Source organism: Antechinus flavipes, chromosome 3 (genome assembly GCF_016432865.1).
Source record: "Antechinus flavipes isolate AdamAnt ecotype Samford, QLD, Australia chromosome 3, AdamAnt_v2, whole genome shotgun sequence".
In the NCBI taxonomy this organism is placed as follows: Eukaryota; Metazoa; Chordata; class Mammalia; order Dasyuromorphia; family Dasyuridae; genus Antechinus; species Antechinus flavipes.
Window position 1 is genome coordinate 26858995 of NC_067400.1, and position 7335 is coordinate 26866329.

The following is a 7335-nucleotide window of genomic DNA, read 5'->3' on the forward strand; positions in this document are numbered from 1 at the left end:
TATAAACCAATCAATAGATAGTCAAATATGAAAATACATCCGGGTTGGTAGATGCTTAGGGATCACATACATGAATTCTTAGTCACTCTGGTTACTTCCAATGCTGTGCCTCTCAACTTTCACCATCAATCATTTCCAGGAAAGTCTACTCTGATAGCCTCAGTTTCCTCTTCTGCAAAGCAGAAATAATACCACCTCATCTAATATATGATATAATAATAATAATAATAGCACCTAATAGCATCTACCTCCCAGGGTTGTTGTGAGAATAAAATGAGATATGTGAAAACTTTTTGGAAACTAAGGTATTATATAATACTATAGTAGTAATAGTACTACAGTACTACTTTATGAGTCATTTTCCTTAAACTGAAAGATATCGGAAGACTTGAAAGACCCTTTTAAGATTTGTTTTGCTCCAGAGGATTTCATCCTGGAAGAGAGTTTAAATCATAGAATCATTAGATATAGTTTGAAGACTGAAAAGGATCTTGGAAATCACCTAGTCCAATCCCCTCAACAAAGAAACAGAGAGCCAGAAATAAGAAGTGACTTATAGGTGATAAGTTACAGAGTAAGAATTTGAATCCAAGTTTTTTAGTGCCTAGAGCCATTCTGGTACATTCTAATGTACTAGATCATTCTAATACACCCATTGCCTTTTTTTTTCATAATATCAGGTTCAAAATTTTCATTCTTGTTTTTCAAACTGTAGTAGCAAACAACCTCTCTGATCTTATCATTCTTCCTCCTTCATGGTTCAGTGACTATTGTCTCATCTTGCCACAAAAACATTTATCTCTGCCCTTCTAAATTTAAAAAAAAAAAGTAAAATAAATAGTGTTAACTAACAAACCTGAAAGCAGGTAAGAGGGCATCTGGAGTGCTCAAACATGCTTTGTTTCCTCCTTTTCCCGTGGGGTAGATCCCTCACTGCCATTCCCCTTCACTGACTTCAACCAGGTACAGGGAAATGGGAAAGGAGGGAGGGAGAGGAGCAGGAGCAATGGAAGAAAGAAGGGAAAAAGAAGAGGAGGGGAAGAGGATGAAGAGGAGCAGAAGAGAAGAAAAAGGACAATTTGTGAGAGAAGAAGAAGAGGAGGAGGAAGAGGAGGAGGAGGAGGAGAAGGAAGAGGAGGAAGGAGAAGGCAGAAGAAGAAAGAAGGAAGAAGAAAAAGGAGGAGGAGGAGTAAAGTGTTAAGCACAGTGTCTGCCACATGCTAAGTGCTTAATAAATATTCCTTCTCTTTGTCCTGTTTCACATGTCATACATGTTCACCCTTTTCTTTTCCAGACTAAATTTCCCCAACACTTGCTATGTTTTTCAGCCAACCCTTCTATAACATGGCATTGAGTCCCTTCACTCTGCTGATGGCACCCACTCTGAACACTCTCCAATGTCCTTCCCAAAACGTGGTGCCCAAAGAGAAACACAATATTTCAGATGAGATATGACCAGGATAGTGGGATTTTCACGGCCTCCCTGTGGAAACTAGTCTTCTAAAAACGCAACCTAAGATAGGGGTAAGTAAATAAGCAGTTAAACAAATAAATAAATGTTGTACAAACCTTGGAAAGTTTTCAGGAAGATTTTTTTCCCCAGTCTTTGAATATGAGCCACAAGCTAAGGACTATTTATCTTAGGGGTCTGAAGGGAAAGGACAATTTAAAAATTCTGGCACTGTTGTTTACATGTAATAACCCTAGCTGATTCCTCCTGCTAAGACCCTTTCCCCAATACACACACACACACACACAATGGTACTGTTTAGAACCACCACATTTTATCTGGTAACTCCCATTCCTATTCACCAGACACACAGCTGAACTAATTAGATCTCTCTCTCTCTCTCTCTCTCTCTCTCTCTCTCTCTCTCTCTCTCTCTCTCTCTCTCTCTTTCTTTCTCTCTCTGTTTCTCTCTCTCTCTCTCTCTCTCTCTCTCTCTCTCTCTCTCTCTCTCTCTCTGTCTTCTCTCTCTCTCTCTTTCTGCATGTGTGTCTCTCTTTTTCTCTTTCTCTGTCTTTCTGTTTCTCTCTTTCATATGTGTATATATGTACTTAATCATTTGTTGGTCTCTATATTTAAATCATCTACTTCTTAATTTGACACAAAATATTAGTGTTTCATGAATATCTAAGCTTATTGGGTCCAAATGTACTTTCCAGCTACCTTTCCTGAGTTTTCCATTGGGTTGATAAGTCACAACATATAATCAATTTTCAAATAAATTATTTCCTAATTGCCAAGACATCCCAAAAGGATACCTCCAACAATTGTGAAGGACCACTGTAACATTCTCAAAGATGTGGCTCTTTCTTTTTGTCTCTGTATTCCTAGCACTTTGCACAGAGTTTAGTTAGGTTAAATAGGGGCTTCATAAAAAGTGATAAAAGAAAGAATATGATATCAGAGAGGTTTCTAAGGGCAGGCAGCTCCCATCCCATGGCCCTTTCAATTATTTTCAGGGAATTTTAATCTGAAGTCCATAATTTTTTGAATACATTTTAAGTTTTATTTCAGTATAATTACTTTCCTTGGTAATTCTATGTATCTTTTTATGCATTTGAAAAATACTGTGTGGGACAGAGTTTATATAATTCCCCCAATAGACAAAGGCAATGCGACTTTCCTAAAGCTCAGGTCTTACCATGTCACCCCCTATTTTAAACTCCATCAGCTATCTATTACCTTAGGATCAAACACAGAATCTTCTGCTTGACATTCAAGGCCTTTTATAGCATAGCCTCCTTCTACCTTTTCAGTCTTCTTATATTATGCTCCTCCAATCCAACTCCAGTGGAGTTGGTCTTCTGGCTGTTCTATGAACAAGACACTCCATATTTTGGCTCTGGGTATTTTCTCCAACTGTCCCCCTTAGAATTCTCTCTCTCCTCATCTCAATCTAATGGCTTCCCTAATTTCCTTCTAGTCCCAACTAAAATCCCACAGAATACAGGAATTCTTTCCCACATGGCTCCCAAAATTCTCTTATTTCCTGTATATAACTTAGCTATACACATCTGTTCATTTTCTTCCCATTAGATTGTGAACTCCTAGAGGACAGAGATTGCCTTTTACCTCCTGTGAATTTAGAATTATCCTATTAAAAGGAATCCACTGACAAGAGCTATCCTGATATAGTCAAAGAAAAATTGAACAAAAATCAAGGGACCCGGGACCTAGTCATGTTGATAGTAGGCAGGTCACCTGTCCTCTGAGGGTATCCTTTTTCTTATCTGTAAGTGAAAGGTCTGAGATCTAAATCTCCCTTCCTGTTTTAACCCTCCCTACATGAGAAAGAATTGAATTAGATGATCTCTTGGAGTCCTCCTATCTCTAAAATGATGATTTCCCTAAAATGACAAAATCCACGAAATCTTTAACTGGATGCATAGGCTAGTTCACCTAGGAAGCAGCCATTTATATAGTGTCTACTATGTACCAGTTGCTGTACTAAGCACTTTACAAATGTTGTCTCGTTTGATCCCCATAACAACATTGGGAGCCAGATGCTATTATTACAACTGTTGTCCCATTTGCTCCTCATAATTACCCTGGGAGGTAGGTACTATTATTAGCTCCATTTTGCATTGAGGAAACAGGTAAGCAGATAAAATGACTTGTCCAGGACCATAACTAGTAAGTGTCTGAGTGTGGATTTTAAGTCTTATCTACTCTGTACACAGTGCAACCCAGCTGCCTCTAAATCAGCCTAACTCATTCTAGCCCACAATGCCTTTATCTCTTCTGAAATCAGAGCATTGATTCAATTATTTGGCACATTAGTATCTTTTATTGTTCTTTAACTCACATGTTGTGATTTAACTTTCAAACATTTATGGCTTGTCTCCACAACTCGGTTTTCAGCATCTTGAGGGCAGGGGCCGTGGGCCCTCAATAAATGTTGATTGATTGGTTGAAAATCACTTCCTGGGGATCCCCAGTGAGTTGGGTCCCCTTCCCCCCTCCCACAACTGCTATGCAGCTGTTTGATTTATATGAAATTCTCGTCCCTGGCTGTGGTCAGATGTTGAATTTATGTCTGACAAGAAAACCATCGACTTTGGCAACCCTGCAATGATAGTGTGATATGTGATTCATTTGGGGAAGAAGAGAAGTTTCCATTCAGACCTCGCATGTTTATATCTTACACTTTTAAAGTCTATGGAAACGCATGGGCGAGCGGGTTGATACAAGCACAGTGGCTTCCACAGCATATCCCCAGATAGGATTGAGTTGTCACCTACTGACATGTTATCTGTAGCCCCAGTTTGGATGTCTAAAGTCAATAAATGGGCTTATTTGGAAGTAGGCAGAGTGATTTCCCCAACATCCTGGGCAAACTCAAGATTTGAATCCAAATCTTCTAACACTAGATGAAGAAACATTTACTAAGCAGCTACTGTGTGCTAAGCATTGTGACTCTGACAGAAATTTTGTTGGAGTGTAAAGTCAATGAGTCAATGGAAATAATTTTTTAAAACCTTGCATTATATTAAGAAACATGGAACTTTCAGGAGTGAGTTATTATGCCATACTTTGCTATAATCAGATGAAATCTGGAATTTTATTTTCAATTTGGGAAGATACCATTTAGGCGGGACATCGACATGCAACAAAACCAAGACACAGAAGGATCTTGATATCTACAGGGAGCATTAAATAGAGACTGGCCCTAGAGCTGGAAAAACCTGGGTTTAAATTCTGCCTCAGATACTTCTGGGCTGTGTGACACTGAGCATGTGACTGCCATTTTTTTATCTGTAATATGTACATAATAATAGCACCCACCTGCCAGGATTGTTATAAGGATCAAATGAGATAATAGAGTATTAAATGAGATTGTGAAGTATTTTACAAATTTTAAAATACTATGCAAACACAAGCTATTATTAGTATGGAGTTCTGGATATATAAATATATATGCACATAATACATATTTGTATTATATACAAAAGATACATATATGTTGAAAAATTTGGAGATGTTTAGCTTGGAGAAATGAAGATGCTAGGGAAATGGATAATGTTTATTGGAATGTACGTTATCTTGAGGACAGGGATTTTTTTCATTATTCCCTCTGTATCCCAAATGCCCAGCATGTAATAAGTATGGATTTGGCTGAAAATTTCAAACACTATTATAAGGAAGAAAAATTAAACTTGGCCTATTTGTCCCCATGGGGTAGATTTAGGAGAAATGGCCACATGCTTAAAATAAGTAAATTGAGGTTTGATGTGAGGCAACATTTTTGAGAAGCTAGGTGAAAGAGTAAAGCTGTTGGGTGGCACAGTATTTAACATCAGAAAAACCAGAGTTGGAATCCTGCCTCAGACCTTCACTGTCTGTGTAACCCTGCAAAAATCATTTAATGTCTCTCTTCCTGGATTTCCTCATCTGTAAAATGGTATAATAATACTATCTACCTCACAGTATTGTAAGAATCACATGACATAACATATTTAAAGCACTCTGCAAACCTTAAAATAGTATGTAAATGTAAATTTACATTTGTGTATGTAAATATAAATAATAATATTATTAATAATTATTACTAGAATTATATTAAAATATAAAATTAAATTAAATTAATATAATAATATATGTTAATAATATTATTTAAGTAATAATATTATTATTAATGAATTGCCTATTAATGAATTAATGAAAGTGCCCCCAAAGGCACTTATTAAGTGCCTACTATATAACAGGTGCTGTGATAAACACTATACAAATATCTCATTTGAACTTCAATACCTCCAGGAAGTAGGTGCTTTTGTTATTTCCATTTTGCAGATGTGCAACCTGAGACCGACCATAAGTAAGTGATTTGCTTAAGATCACACAGGGAGTTAGTGGCGGAGGCTGCATTTGAACTCTGGTCTTCTTGACTCCAAGAGCAATGCTCTAAGCACTGTGGCCGTCTCTAGTGGGAGGAAGTAGTATTCCCATTCCTGCTTTTCTTCAATTACTTATCTAATGTGTTGCAATAGGGATTTCTTTGGATGAACTCCCAGTTGTATTCTTAACATTACATTTCTGGAATTCAAGTCCAAAGGCCTTCCACTATAGTTTTAGATGATGTCCTATTATCGACAGTCCCTCGAGACTGCCATCGACCCCACAATATTCCATCCCAGACCTCTTCAGTCCTTGAATGACTGCTCCCAGTAGAACTGCCTTCTCCAACCACTCCCAAGGCTTTCCGTGCCACCAGGAGGCCTTCACCAGGCTCAAAGTGGATGTTTGCTCTTCACTTCCTCTATGAAATCACTTTCTGAGTGGGCCTGGCACAGAGTGACCCTGCTTCTGAGCTGGGTGAAATGACCCTGTAAATCCAGCTCCCAAAGTGCCCAGCGGCTCCTCTAGAAGTACAGATGAATGAATACCTTGCTTGTGATGGAATAAAATGTGCAACCTGTCATAGTCTTGTAAAGTCTCAATGTGAAAGGGAAAACCATGGTTAACCTACATCTCCCCCCTTAACCCCCCAAGAGGCATTCAGATTGGAGCTGACTTATTAATTAAAGGCATCATGAAAATGAAAGGCTTATAGTCTGGGGACAGAGCACCATTCTAACCCATTTCCTTCCAGGGGGGTAACTCCTACATCCTCTTTTTCAAATCCAAATGATTTAAGCTGTTCTCAGACAAGGTCCTTGTTGTGCTCCAGTCTTTTTATTTAAAATCATAATAATGATAACTTTTACAAAGATGAATCAGTAGGTGGAGCTCTTTCTTCTTTATTTTCCACTCAAAGCCCTATTTTTCTTGAGTTGTAAGTGAATATATGTGTATATGCATGTATTCACTTATATATGTACATATCCAAATATTATACACACACATATATGCACATATATACATACAGGAACACACGGGGGGGCTGGGTTTTTTTAAAGAAAAAGTGGTAAATTCATTTATGAACATACTATATTTGAAGTTCATAGAGAGATGAAGATGTGGGTCTAGAAATAGATAGATCTAGATTCTCTATATTTATATATATTGCAATCAATAAACTCACTCCTTTACTCAGTCCTATGTATCTATCTATATCTATATAGGTATATCTACAGATAGATTTTACAATGAGGAAAGTTGCTTCAGTATGCATATGCAGTATTTCTGTCTCTAACATATAGGTAGAGATATATTATTATATAATGTCATATTATTATATTGTCATATGATAGAGATGTTATATATTATATTATTATACTACATTATTATATTATATCAGATAGAAATATATCATACTATTATCTATTATATAGATAGAAATATACTACTAATATGTTACATAGAAAAATCAATACATATTGCAGTAAGGA